Genomic DNA, 16,021 nt, shown 5'->3' with positions numbered 1-16,021 from the left:
AGTAGAAGAAGAAGAAGAAGAAGAAGAAGAAGAAGAAGAAGAAAGTATTTCAGTCAAGCTCTAATTATAAGTACTCAAGAATTATTCTCTAATTAATTTTAGTTTAGGTGTAAACCATATTAAATTAATTGATTCTATTGTGAATATGTTGTTATTATGTATGAAATTTAGTAGTGAAAAGAGATAAGTTTGATTTAAATTTTAATTGTGTTATGAAATTGATTTAGTGTATTAAAGTAGTAAAAAATGATTAAATTGTAAATTTAGCAAAATAAGTCATGTGGATTTTGAGTGTTGACATGAAAAAGTAATTGACTTATGATGAAGTAATGGTGATGTGAAAAATGATTGTATGGTAAAACTATTAGTTATATTGAATTCATGGTAACAATGACTAAATTGAGGTAAAATGGAAAGTTTGAATTGTATTTTATGGATTGAATGAATGCAATGGCATAAAAGCATTAGAGCCCTTGTAGACGAAGTGTGAACTATTAGGATATGAATGGCATGCCATTTGGAAGAATGATGTGTGCGACTGAGACTAATCACTTTGGTGTGAAACTGTAATTGAGCACTTCGGTGCAGTACTGAAACTGTTTCGAACATCCTATGTGTTCTATTTAGTCTATATTGGGCTCTAAAAAGAAGCATGGTAAGAAAAAGTTTAGTGGGATGGTAAGTAATTCATGAAATATTTTGTATTTATTTATATATATAATGGTATTGAATTAGAAAGGTGCATCTCTAAATAAATAAATATGTAAATTGATGTTAACTGATCCTTAAATGATGAGTTTAGTTCTTGTAGTACTTACTAAGTTGTCACAAGCTTAATACATTTTCTTCTCAACACGTAGGTAGAAGCTAGGCTCAAAGTGCTAGTCTGAAGGTCGAGGTCGACTCATCTCATCATATCCTCGAGCTTTAAATATTACAATTCAGACATTTTGGTTTTTAGATATGGCATGTACATAGGTAGAATTAAGAGTAAACGAGATGTTTTGATGGATCAAATTGAAGGACTTGAATATTTTATATAGTTTTATAAACTTAATCGTAATGAACTGATTTTGATGAATTATGGGATTATTGAAACTATAGTTGAGTTTATATGCCTGAATTGTGATCTGAGCTAGTTAAATTGTGAGTTTTGATCAAAGATTGGATTGGTTAAAATTGTGTGGATTGCTCAGGTAAATTTTCCCTTAAATTTCTAAAACATCTAACTGTAAAATAGTATTGATACTTTGGGGAAGGTATCGATACTTTGTTAACAAGTATCGAAACTTTTTATCTTTGCTAAATTTTTTCAAAACATCAAAGCTCAATCTGGCATCAATTCTTTAACCCTAGGAACAAGATGAGATTCTTTTCTAACCGAAAATTTTTGTAAACTTTATAATTCAATCCCTATTCAACCCTAGACAGTTTAGAAAATTGTTATAAACCATATAGAGCTCGAAAATGATTATGAGGTATATAGGAAATACATATTGACCCACTGATTAGGCAAATGTTTAAAAATATATTAAATTTAATATTTTGTTGCTCCGAAAACAAATGTAACATTCTAATACTTTGACCTGACAATATTATCGAGTATAGGGGTGTTACAAAAATAAATACCAAATGGTTCATTTTTACCAATAAAAGAGTCATTGTCTCAACAACCATTCTTCTTCGTCAAAACATTGGTGGATAATAAGTGACGTCGAGTGGCTTAACATCGTAACATGACAAATTATTTGTTGACGTCACGACGTTAACCTTGAAAATTTAAAACATTACAATATGGTCCTATTTTGAGCTTGGGTCAATAAAAGAGCTTTCGTAAGCTCGACTAAGGCTTGGTTTTGATTGTGTAACTTAATGTAAATGAGTTTAATACTTAATTGTATGTGTTGACACCATTTTTTTGATGAAACGGGGTCGACTTGGATTTTAAAAAACGAAAACGAAAATGGGAGTCGCCACCAATCCTTTTTGGTAAGGTGTGATCGGTTCACCTCGTAAAACGGTTGTTTTTAATAAACGGTTTAGATTTATTAAAACAATGCTTTTGGTCTATGAAATTTCAAGAAACAGGTTCGGGAGTCGATTACGTACGAGGAAGGATTAGCAACCTCGTAACGCCCAAAAATTGGTACCTAGTTGATTAATTAATGTCTTAGTGTCGAAGATTAAAAAACTTGAAAAGAATTTAAAAATACGATCCTCTTTATATTTTTAAAAATACTCAAATAAATCAAAATGGAAAATGCCTCTTTATCTCGAAGTAACAAGATGTCACATCCAGTAAGTTAGGACACAACACCTCGTATTTTTTAGAGTAAGCTTGCCTTTTATTTTTTATTTAAACCTCATTTATTTTAATTTAAAAAGGATATTCGGTCATTTAGGTTCAATGCGAGAAAAATTCGAAACCCAGTAAGTTAGGGCACGACTTCTCGAATTTCTAAAAGGATATTTGGCTACTTGGTCGAACGAGAAATCGAAACCCAGCACATTAGGGCACGTTTCCTCGAACTTCCAAACGCAAAATATTGCCTTACTCTAAAATTCTTCTTTCTTTTGAATAATGGGTGAAAGCCGATGGAATTTCTAAGAATAGTACACGCGTAGTTTCTTCGATTATGCCTTGGGAAATCGTTTAATACGTAAAAGGTTGCACGTGACAAGCAATGATAATGCATCATACATTTGAAATAGTAAAATGTAACATACATAACATTAATACCAATGAATTACAAGGTTAACAAGCACAAACAATAATAAGGATGATACTAACGATAATACAAGTAACAATAATAATAATATGAGTGACATACCCAACAACAATAATAAACTATGATAAAGATGATACCAAGGAATCTAGCATTTGAAAATACTTAAAGATTAGCAAGCAATTTGATAATGAAATGATAGTAATAATAACTACGTAAATAACATACACAAACTGATGCATATATGTAAAAGAAAAAAATAATAAATAAGATAAATAACCGTGTAAGTTTGATTAAAAATTGAAAATGAGTAAATAAATAAATATTAATGAAACTATTTTTTCTTCCTTTAAAAAATATAAAAAAAATTAATTAAACATGATAAGGACCGAATTGAAATAAGGCTAAAAAAACAAGGCTCAAAATTGCAAATAAATGAAACAGGGTGCCAGGGGACTGAAATGAAGCGCGCTCAAAGCGCGAGGGACTTCCAGGGTAATATTCCCCACGCCAAAGCACAGTGTTTAAGCGCTGACTAAATTGAAACATGCAGAAAATTTGCAGGGCCAAAATTAAAGAAACAAAAGATTGCATTGAATGTGCTGCAGAATTGGAGGAACCAAAGGCGCAAATTACCCATTAGGGCAAGAGTGCTCAGGTTTCCCTTCCTTCAAACGGCGCCGTTTTATTACATTATAAAAATAAGAAAAATTCAAAAAACCCTCATTTCTGTCAAAAAAAAAGAAAAGCTAAACTCCTCTTTTCTCTCCTCTCCTCTCACCCTCTTCGATCAGTAGACCGTGCCGCCGCCATAGCGCCTCCGTATCAGGTGGCCGACGCCACGCGAAGTCGTTTTTGACTAGCGCTATGAAGCGCGTTCAACCGCTAGAGCTTCGGGACGGAGAGCCGAAGGAAAGAAAAGGTTTTTGGCCCTCCCTTGACCCCGAATCCGCCGACAGTAACGGACCATCGACGGCGGGTCAATGAGTCGATTCAGGTTCATTTTTCACTTCTATTTTACTTCTTTATTTTCGTAGACAAAAAGAAATTAAAAAATATAACACTAGATCTAAAAAAATGAAATATCACATTGAAATATTACTTTTTTTTATTTCTCTTCTGTTCGTGAAAAGAGAGGAAGAAGAAAATTATAGTGATGATCTTTGGCCTTTTATAGCCGATTACAACTGTTAATCTCTATTTTTTTCGTCTTGCTATTTGGATTATTCATTGTTGCGTGTTGTTCTTCATTTTGCAGATGTCAGACGCGTGGATGCAGGCGATGGCAGAGGCGTGCGAGGCTACGGCAGCAAGGCATGCGGCGGCCATGGGCAGACCTAGGTGCGGCGCACCTAGGGTTTCCTTTGACTGAAAAAATTTCTAAGTTTTGTGGGCTAGGGTTTTTCTAATTTTTTGGCCTATTGGGTTTGGGCTTGTAACTGAACTGTTTTTATTTTTTGTTTTGTTGGTATGGGTCTGGGCAAAAATGGGCTATTACAGCTGCCCCTCATTGCTCATTCTCGTGTAACGAGAATAGAGCAAAGACTAAGAAAGACCAATTTTACCCGGTCTTGCTGGGTCTTGACTTCTTGGTGCCTTTCTTCTTCAAGTAGCCTCACTCTAGTCAACTGCGTCTTATTGCTTTGATCCACTTTACGGCATATTTAGAGAGTATGACTTCAATCTACTCTGCTGCAACTCCATGGGGACGAGATTTGTGGTTTTAATCCGCTCCACTAGAACTTCAGGGAGATAGGATTGGTTTCTTTTGTCTGCTCCACTGCAACTTCAGGGAGATAAGACTGGATGCGATCTGCTCTACTACAACTTTAGAGAGATAAGATTTGTGGTCTTAATCTGCTCCACTGCAACTTCAAGGAGATAGGATTAGTAGCTTCAGTCTGCTCCACTGCAACTTCAGGGAGATAAAACTAGATGTGAACTACTCTACTGCAACTTCAGAGAGATAAGATCTGTGGTTTTAATTCACTCCAGTGCAACTTCAGGGAGATAGGATTCGCCATTGCGGCCTCAATTGCAATGTCAGGGAACACGATTCGCAGTCGTAGCTTTAATCTGTTCCACTGCACTGCCAGGGAAATAAGATTCGTCGTTGCGGCTTTAATCTTTTAAATTGCAATATCAGGGAAGTAAGATTCGCCGTCGTAGCTTTAATCTGCTCCATTGTACTGCCAGGGAAGTGAGATTCACCGTTGTGGCTTCAATCCTTTTAATTGCAATGTCGGGGAATAAGATTCGTCGTTGTAGCTTCAATCTGATCCACTGCATCGCCAGGAAAGTAAGATTCACCGTTGTGGCTTCAATCTTTTTAATTGCAATGTCGGGGAAGCAAGATTCGCCGTCGTAGCTTTAATTTGCTCCACTACACCACCAGGAAAGTAAGATTCGCCGTTGCGGCTTCAATCTTTTAAATTGAAATGTTGGTGAACGATATTACCGTTGTAGCTTCAATCTGATCCACTGTATCGCCAGGAAAGTAAAATTCGCCGTTGCAGCTTCAATATTTTAAATTGCAATGTCGGGGAACGAGATTCGCCGTTGTAGCTTCAATCTGTTCCACTGCACTGCCAGGGAGGTAAGATTCGCCGTTGCAATTTCAATCTTCTTTACTGCAAACTATGGTGTCTTCGATCTGCTTCACCATCAATTCAGGATGGCAAGATCTATTATCTTCAGTCTACTTTGCTGCCAATACAGAAAGACAAGACTTGCTATCTTCGATCTACTTCGCTGCCAATACAGGAAGACAAGACTTGCTATCTTCGATCTACTTCGCTGCCAATACAGGAAGACAAGATCTGCTACCTTCATTCTACTTCGCTGCCAATACAGGAAGACAGGACTTGCTATGATGACTTCAATCCATCCCACTGCAACTTTAGAGGTATGAGATTTTTTTTATCTGTTCTCTAGGGAACATGACCTGTAAAATCCATTTTATGGACCTATTTATGCCTAGTGTTTAGGATGACATGATCAGAATGAATCAAATGCTCCTAACTAGATGTGTATGAATGATATTTGTATGAATGCAGAATGTCATTTTTTGAGAATGATCATCTTTTAATGCTTAGGTTGTCATTACTCGCTGTTCATCAATGTTCTATCACTGATGCTTGTTCAGCTGGTATCTTTGACAGAAAAACCAAAGAAATAGTCACAATTTAGACTATTCTTTCTCCAATGCTTCTAACCCTTAAGTTGGTTAGTTTAAAATAATAACCCTGTTTCAAGTCATCGTACTATTTAGAAGCTTTCAGAGTAATATGCAGAACTCCTTCTGCTTGAATATTATCAGTCCATTAATCGTTATTTCAATGAAAAATGCTTGAAAAAAATTATCAAAATAGACAAGATGAAATTTTGTCGAGAGCAAAGCTCAAAATGAATGAATCAATCAAGATAGCAAATTTTGCTAGAATAAAAAATAAGAATAAATTAATCAAGATGGCGTATTTTTTCAAAAATACAAAAAATGAATAAAATGGAAATAGGTGCCCCAAATATCGCAGCATGAGCTTCTCTGCCCCAAGCTCCTTGAAGACCCTTCTGAACTTGATATCTGTCTAGAAGTTCTAGAAGACTTTGTTGATGCCCCGCGATGTAGCATCCCTCCTTCTTGTTAATTTAGGAAAGGACAAGACTACCACATGCCCCACCTTTGATAAAAAAATTGAATTGTCCATTCCTGGGTTTTCAATTCAAAACCGCTTTGGTCTCAAGGCACCCTTTGCGGGTTTTCACCTTGGCCTCTCCTTTTTCTTTTTCTTTTTCATTTTTTTCTTTTCGTTTCTTTTTCAAGTGAAGTATTTATTGCTTGAATCAGAATTCTCAAGATTAGGCAGGTTCTTGCCATCCATCTTGGTCAATATCGACGCTTTTTCAGATAAGACCTTCCACATAAGGTCATCCCCAGTTTGGCATCCACTTTCATCTGAAGTCCTTTTGTATGGGAAGGATTTTCTTTGATATTAGGTCCCCCTCATGGAATTCTTTGGGGTAAACCTTTTTTGGTGAGCATGCATAATTCTCTTTTGGTATGTTTGACCGTGACGGATAACTTTGAACCTTTTCTCTTCAATCAAATTAAACTGATCACATCGGGTCTGGATCTATTCTGCTTCATCCAACTTCAGCTCTGACAAGCCTCGAAGGGTAGGAATATCAACTTTGATGGGTAAAACTGCCCCTATTCTGTATACCAATGACAAATGAGTTGCCCTGGTAGAGGTTTTTTTTGTTTTTTTTATTTTTTTATTTTCTTGTATTCTTTTTTTTTTTGTTTTTTTATTTTTTTTGCCTCCACGGAACTATTTATTTTGGGGCGACGTGGTGTTAATCTTGAACAGACTGCAAACTTCTGATATCGTGTTGTTGTTCAAACTTAGTGCATTATCTGATATGAGCCCTTTGGCATTCCATACCGACATATGATTTCTTTTTCAGGAATTTGCTGACCGTCGACTTTGTGACATCGGCATATGAAGCAACCTCTACCCACTTAGCAAAATAATTGACGACTATAAAGACGAGTTGATGACCGCTAAAATCTTTCGGCGCGATTAGCTCAATGACCTCCATGTCCCACATAGAGAAAGTCTATGGAAAAATCATAATATGAAGAGATAAAGGAAGTACATAAATCTTGCCTTCATAAGTTTGGCACTTGTGGCGTTTCTTGGTATAACTGATACAATCCCCTTCCATGGTGGACCAGCAATACCATATCTCATGATTTACTTGGCTATTGCAAAATCAATGCATGTGTTCCTCAGACACCCTTATAGACCTCTTCCAAGATCTTGTTAGCCTCAAGAGCGTCCACACGTCTTAGTAGCTCAGGCATATCTTGGTACAATCATGCGAAAACATCTTTGAATTCTTGGAGTAACTCAATGACATCTCGCTTTGTCTCTGCGGTGATACAGGCTCTGATCTTCACTTTTTTCTCTTCTTCTAAGCTCACAATTTCCAACTGATTTTTTTTTGTAAAGTAGGATCTGTTTTTCGACTTGCTCTACCATCTTTAATAAATTAGGAGATAAACTACAGTCTCGATCATCTTCAAAGTCCTGAGGTTCCTCTGGACACATCTTGCTCAAAAGGAGATTCTGAGTCAATAACAGTGTCGTTCATATCATTGATATCTAGAGACCAGTTATAGGAACGAAAGAAGGCTCAAAGAACCAATGAATCAAAGGGAAATTATCTGTGTGGTATGAGTATGAATGAAATGAAAGGAACAAAAGAATGTTTGCGAAGACAAAACACAAAGATGCATTTCATTGAAATAAAAAAAAAGTGGACATGTGCCTTTTTCACAAAAGGATTTTCTATTGCTCCCAGGCTTAGAGCAATAAGAGCGTTCCAAATATTACTCTGAAATGGTCCTAATAATTACAAGAATCTCCTTCACAGTCCGGTTGTTTAGAACGCCTCTAGGGATGTAGAAACAAATTCTTGATAATTTTTTTAGTTCCTTCTTCAAAGGCACGAACATCATTCCTTTCCATACCATAGATATCTCCAAAGAATTCCAATTCTTTATCCTCCATCTGGCTCTGTACTAGAGTTCTGAACTCAATGCACTTTTGGATTTTAGGAAAATTATTGTATGCAATGAAATATAATGTTAATGAATGAAAAGATGCATGCAATAAAATGTAATGCAGATGCATGAATGCAAAAAGAGACGTTGATTTCGGTTCAATTCCATTAGAACAACTTTACTAGAAAATAGATCTCTTTACATAATGCAGATATATATACGGCTTTGCCCTCATAGGCAGGGACATTCGATCCTCTTCTTCATTCGAGCGTTAAGATAAATCTCATGAACTTTTCAAAAGAGATGTCTCTTCTATCTCCTTTTTGCTTGATCCGGGCCGCGACTCGTTGCTCACTCATCCTCGTGATGCTCGTTGGCTTCTCTTTATGAAAGTTCAGCGGCTCTCAAATAATCTTTGTCATCTTGAATCCTCAGGCAACGGAGCAATAGTCGTGTAGTCCTCTATTAAACTATCATCCTTCTCTTATCACGTTTTCTTGAACTATATTCGGACAACCGTATTGTCATCCACTTTATCAAAAAACCAATTTTCTTATGACAAGCTCTCTATTTAGCAACTGAACGTGAATCAACACCTCTTTTTTTATGATGAAAATGCAATGCAATCATAACCAAAAAGATAACAGGTTAATACAAAGCAAAAGCAAGCAAGAATAAATAGAATACATATTCCGGTGACCACTAGGGGTTTGAAGTAGTTCTACCTAGGGTGGCTCTTAAGGTCTTCTACATGTGGTTTAGTTCTAAAGCAAGGGTACCCGAACCAGTAGATTCCTCGATCCTCACCCATTATAGGCTCATACAGATTGAGTTCGATTCAGGGGAATACATTTCTTTATGGCTGCACGAAGATGAAAATCTCACGAAGACATAGGTACTGATGTATCCCGAAAGCAATTCACTATCCTACATGGAGGTGAAAACCTCACGAAGGACTAGTTTCTCACTCCCACTTAAAAGGGTGTGACCAGTGGTCATGCAATGCAATGTGCAGAGATATAAAAATAAAATACAGAACATGATGAAAAATATAACTCAAAACAAAAGAGATGCAATGAGAGGATCGTAAATTTAAATCGAATTTTCAACTTTTGACAAAAAGACAAGAAATAATAAACACGTGGCTTAACTCTCTTATTTTGTCCCCAGCGGAGTCGCCAAGCTGTTGACACCATTTTTTTGATGAAACGAGGTCGGCTTGGATTTTAAAAAATGAAAACAAAAATGGGAGTCGCCACCAATCTTTTTTGGTGAGGTGTGATCGGTTCACCTCGTAAAACGGTTGTTCTTAATAAACGGTTTAGATTTATTAAAACAATGCTTTTGGTCTACGAAATTTCAAGAAATAGGTTCGGGAGTCGATTACGTACGAGGAAGGATTAGCACCCTCGTAACGCCCAAAAATTGGTACCTAGTTGATTAGTTAATGTCTTAGTGTCAAAGATTAAAAAACTCGAAAAGAATTTAAAAATACGATCATCTTTATATTTTTAAAAATACTCAAATAAATCAAAATAGAAAATGCCTCCTTATCTCGAAGTAACAAGATGTCACATCCAGTAAGTTAGGACATGACACCTCATATTTTTTAGAGTAAGCTTGCCTTCTATTTTTTATTTAAACCTCATTTATTTTAATTTAAAAAGGATATTCGGTCATTTAGGTTCAATGCGAGAAAAAATCGAAACCCAATAAGTTAGGGCACGACTTCTCGAATTTCCAAATACGGAATATTACCTTTATTATTGAAATTTTAAAAGGATATTTGGCTACTTGGTCGAAAGAGAAATCGAACCCAGCACATTAGGGCACGTTTCCTCAAACTTCCAAACGCAAAATATTGTCTTACTCTAAAATTCTTCTTTCTTTTGAATAATGGGTGAAAGCCGATGGAATTTCTAAGAATAGTACATGCGTAGTTTCTTCGGTTATGCCTTGGGAAATCTTTTCATACGTAAAAGGTTGCACGTGACAAGCAATGATAATGCATCATACATTTGAAATAGCAAAATGTAACATACATAACATTAATACCAATGAATCACAAGGTTAACAAGCACAAAAAATAATAAGGATGATACTAACGATAATACAAGTAACAATAATAATAATATGAGTGACATACCCAACAACAACAACAATAATAAACTATGATAAAGATGATACCAAGGAATCTAGCATTTGAAAATACTTGAAGATTAGCAAGCAATTTGATAATGAAATGATAGTAATAATAACTACGTAAATAACATACACAAATCGATGCATATATGTAAAAGAAAAAATAATAAATAAGATAAATAACAGTGTAAGTTTGATTAAAAATTGAAAATGAGTAAATAAATAAATATTAATGAAAGAGTTTTTTCTTCCTTTAAAAAATATAAAAAAAATTAATTAAACATGATAAGGACCGAATTGAAACCGGGCTAAAAAAACAAGGCTCAAAATTGCAATAAATGAAACAGGGTGCCAGGGGACTGAAATAAAGCGCGCTCAAAGCGCGAGGGACTTCCAGGTTAATATTCCCCACGCCAAAGCACAGTGTTTAAGCACTGACTAAATTGAAACATGCGGAAAATTTGCGGGGCCAGAATTAAAGAAACAAAAGATTGCATTGAATGTGCCGCAGAATTGGAGGGACCAAATGCGCAAATTACCCATTAGGGCAAGAGTGCGCAGGTTTCCCTTCCTTCAAACGGCACCGTTTTATTACATTATAAAAACAAAAAAAAATTCAAAAATCCTCATTTCTGTCGAAAAAAAAAGAAAAGCTAAACTCCTCTTTTCTCTTCTCTCCCCTCACCCTCTTGATCAGTAGACCGCGCCGCCACCATAGCGCCTCCATATTCGCTGGCCGGCATCGCGCGAAGTTGTTTCTGACCAGCGCTATGAAGTGTATTCAACCGCTAGAGCTTCAAGACGGAGATCCCAAGGAAAGAAAAGGTTTTTGGCCCTCCCCTGAGCCCGAATCCGCCGACAGCAACGAATCATCGACGGCGGGTCAATGAGCCGAGTCAGGTCCGTTTTTCACTTCTATTTTACTTCTTTATTTTCGTAGATAAAAAGAAATTAAAAAATGAAACACTAGATCTAAAAAATGAAATATCACATTGAAATATTACTTTTTTTTATTTCTCTTCTGTTCGTGAAAAGAGAGGAAGAAGAAAATTACAATGAGGATCTTTGGCCTTTTTATAGCCGATTACAACTGTTAATCTCTATTTTTTGTCGTCTTGCTATTTGGATTATTCATTGTTGCATGTTGTTCTTCGTTTTGCAGATGTTAGACACGTGGATACAGGCGGCGGCAGAGGCGTGCGAGGCTACAGCTGCAAGGCATGCGGCGGCCATGGGCAGACCTAGGTGCGGCGCACCTAGGGTTTCCTTTGGCTGAAAAATTTTTTAAGTTTTGTGGGTTTTTCTAATTTTTGGGCCTATTGGGTTTGGGCTTGTAACTAAACTGTTTTTATTTTTTATTTTGTTGGTATGGGCCCAGGAAAAAATGGGCTCTTACAGTATGTTTGAATGAATTTTTCTGTTTATTTTACGATAGTTGCTCCGACAACAAATGTAGAATCCTATAGCTCAAACCTGGAGATCAGTTTGGGTGAAAGGTGTTTTATTTGGTGGTATCAGATCTAAGATTGAGTGGATTTTAAGACTAAAACGTAGTGCGTGTTAAGCCTAGAAGTACAGGGCATAATAATTTGCGATAGTGTGATGCCCTCTGGTCCAAATTAACTCTATTTTCGTATAGATAAACCATGTCGGTCAAATCTAACCGTGTCGTATCAAATGAAGTCAATAGTAACGTTCTTGCTTCCAATCAGAGAGTTATTAATATTCTACTTGATCTGCAAGGGCTTGAGAATGAGGCAAGATATACATTTTTCAGATGATGAACCAATGGTTAACATAGTTCACAGGAGCTACCCTTTTAACTTCATAATCCCAAATGCACCCTCCTCTTTTGATTGTGCCTCCTGTGGCACCCCCTCGCCCTCAAAATCCTAATTTGGTAATTTTTAATCGACCTCTGATCGATAAAATTCATAAATGTGGGGAAAAAATTTTCAAGGCAATAAAGATGACGATCCAACGAGAGTTGAGTATTGGCTAGAAACTACTTTGAAGGTTCTAGATGAATTGAAGTGTACCCTAGAGGACTATTTGAAATGTGTTGTATCTCTATTGAAAGAAGAAACATACAAGTGTTGGATGAATCTAATATATATAATTCCAAAAGACCAAGTAAATTGAGATTTCTTCCAAATCGAGTTCAAAAAGATATATGTCAGCCAATTGTATCTCAAGAAGAAAAAAAGAGAATTTATGGAACTAAAATAGGGAGACATGTTTATGGATGAGTATGAACGAGAATTCATCTGTATCAGTAAGTATGCCAGAGAGATTGTGCCTACCGAAGTTGAAATGTGTACCCATTTTGAGTAGGGACTGAATGAAGATATACGTATGCTAGTGGGAGCCCTAGAATTAAAAGAGTCTATTTTCCTATCTGAGAGGGTTTAGTAAATAGAGGACATGCATAACTAGATGAAGCAAGACAAATACAAGATTTTATATTCCAAAAAAATAGACTACGACCAGATCTTTTCCGACTTCTACATCTAAAAATTCGAGAGATGTTCAAAGTTGATTTTTTACTCCATCAGATATTTTCAGAAAAGATGGACCGAGTTTGAATACTATGCGATCGCAGACTACACAGTAGCCTATGGACATTGTGGAAGAATTCACGAGGGTGAATGTGGACTGAAAAGTGGAGTCTATTTTCTATGTGGCTCTAAAAACCATTTAAGACGACATTTCAAATAGGCCATATTAAAGTAAAGAACAGAGTGTAACGCTAGTGTTAACTCTAACGAGGGGTAGGAGACCGGTAACTGGTATTAATGTTGAAGCCAGTTGAAGCAGAACCAAAGACATGACAGTAAGATCTGAAGCTTGTTCACCTGCGAGAGCTTATACGATACGGGCCAGAGAAGAAGTTGATACTCTTAATGTCATATCTGGTACATTTTATTCCTTTTGATGTTATTGTACATGCTTTGATTGATCTTGAATCAACACAATCTTACATATACATTGCATTTGTACCTGAAAGTAATATGTCAGTAGAGTTGATCGAATTCAATGTTAGAATAACAAACCCATTAGGTCATTGTGTCATTGTTAATAAAATATCTAAAGACTGTCAAGTGAGAATTCAGACTCGTGAGTTTCCAGCTAATTTGATGTTGTTGTCGTTTGGCGAGTTTGATATTATTCTCGATATGGACTGGTTAACTCTGCATGATGTTGTAGTCAACTTTAGACAGAAAAGAATATCAATAAGAAGTAAAAATGGTGAATTGGTAAACGTTAGGGCAGATAGATCTAATTGTTTGACCAATATATTATCACTAATGTCTGGTTGAGAACTGATAAAAAGGTTGCAACACCCCAAACCCAGCCTAGACGTTATGGTCGAATCTGACGATGTCACATGGAAAGGGATTTGAAGATAAGATTGTCAAGTTTATAAACCGTTACAGTAAGTTAGCTTTCATTTAATTCGAAAAAAAAAGTAGTTGATTTGCTTTAAAACTTGTCTCTTAACGGAAGCCTTTGTAACCAATTAATTTAGGGAAAATCGTTCCTATTTACGAAAAACCTTAGTTTTTACAAAAAAATCTGTGTTTTGTGGAGTTGCAATTTTTAAAAAAATCCATAAAAACAGTATAAAGTTCAAAATTTAAAGCCAACCAGTCTATAGTCCAAAAGATACATCAAAAACCCAAAATAAGTAATAAATTCTAGGCATTAATGGAAAATAGTCTAAAATTTATGTTTGGCCAACGTCAAGTCCATCGCTGCATCGACCCGTCAAGTCTGGAGATTACCTGTACAAATTAAACAGAGAAAAGGTGAGTTTTCGCAGACTCAGTGTGTAATCCCCACATAAATCATGCATACAGATAATCAACCGAATTCAGTTAGATACAGTCTGGGGCCTGTGCCCATCACAGAATCAGTTTGGGCCTTAACCCGTTCAGATACAGTCTCAAAAATACATTAGGGCCTTGGCCCATATCAAATACAGAATACAGATACAGTAAATTAGAATCCTACCCACCAGCTACTATACACCATCTCCGTCCAACTTACACACCATGTGGGGATTAAATCAACCCACCCATCCCTACACACTATGCTATGCTAAAATGCGGCACATAATTAGAAGGTTGCAGCTGAGCTGCCAAATAACAAACTTAATAGTCTTTCAGACACTTTCTTCAAATATCATCAACCCACCCCGATGTAATGCAATATACAAAATATGTCATGCCATTATGCAATTAATAGCACATACATTCAGATATCATAAGTCATGCTCGGTATAGTAATCAGACAGACAGATCACACAAAAAGGGGTCTAAGTAAAGCTTACCGACCCTACAGTAGGTCCACAGTTGACTTGGGTGACCCGTGCAACCTTACAAAACTTTTTAGAAAAATGGGCTCACACACCCATGTGACCCACTAGGCCCAAATTGGCCTTAGCCGCATGATCCGTTTTTAATGTAATCCGTGCTAGTTAATTATTCATATAGGTTTTCACTCTCTACTTATATGTTCCTTTGAAGCTATCAACTTGAGTCACTATTACTAAATTATTTATATCTTGAGATACAGAATTCTGAATTAAGTTCTACTTGATTTCTTTGAAACTAGACTCAAATACCTTTCTACCATAAAATTTTCAGAATTTTTGGTTCAGCCAATAAGTACAGTAAAATCCTTAAACTTACCTCGGTTCTGTTGTCCAATAGCTTCGACCCTTCTTTTCTAAAAATTAATTATATCATAATACAAAATTTGAATGATGTCTCTATTTGTTTATATTGAAAATAAACTCATTGATAATTTTAACCCCTAATTATTTTTCTCCAATTTTTGATAATTTTCTAAAGTCAAAACAGGGGAACCCGAATTCATTCTGACCTTGTCTCACAAATTTTATTATATCTCACGATTTACAATTCCATTACTTACACTATTTATTCTATGAGAAACAAGACTCAATAAGCTTTAATTCTATATTTCATTAATTCTCTAATTCGATTTCCACAATTTATGGCGATTTTTCAAAGTTAGTCTACTGCTGCTGTCCAAACAGTAAGCAATTTTAGCTTTTCTCCGAATCCCTTATTTTTGAGTTTTGGGTACACACTTGGTTTTGTTTGATGCTAAAACAGTCCCCAAGCACTCCAAAGCATATAATTAAGATACTCAACATCAATTTAACAGATTTAAAATCAAATTGACAACCAAGAACGAACAGAAACCCAACTTACCACCAACGATAACCCTTCATTTAACTATTGTTAAGACAATAAAATTTAATTCACCAGTCCGGGCCTTCCCCTACACCCAAATCGCAGAGCAAAAACATTACCACTTCAGTCTCTAAGAGATTCATGACAGAAATGAAAAGAAACAGTTACCGAAACTAAGCGAGCACTAACCGCATGCGAAAACGAAGAAAAATAAATGGATTTGAGAAAAATCAAGAAGAAGAAAAAGAAGAGAAAGATGGAAAAAATCAAAGAATTTTGGCAAGAGGAGAGGGAGAACAATAGACGGTAGATTTTTTTTTAGAAAAGAAAGTCAAAATTTAGTTATGGGAAAAAAATAAAAT

Source organism: Gossypium hirsutum, chromosome D12 (assembly GCF_007990345.1).
Source record: "Gossypium hirsutum isolate 1008001.06 chromosome D12, Gossypium_hirsutum_v2.1, whole genome shotgun sequence".
NCBI lineage: Eukaryota > Viridiplantae > Streptophyta > Magnoliopsida > Malvales > Malvaceae > Gossypium > Gossypium hirsutum.
Note: the sequence above shows the minus strand (reverse complement) of the source record.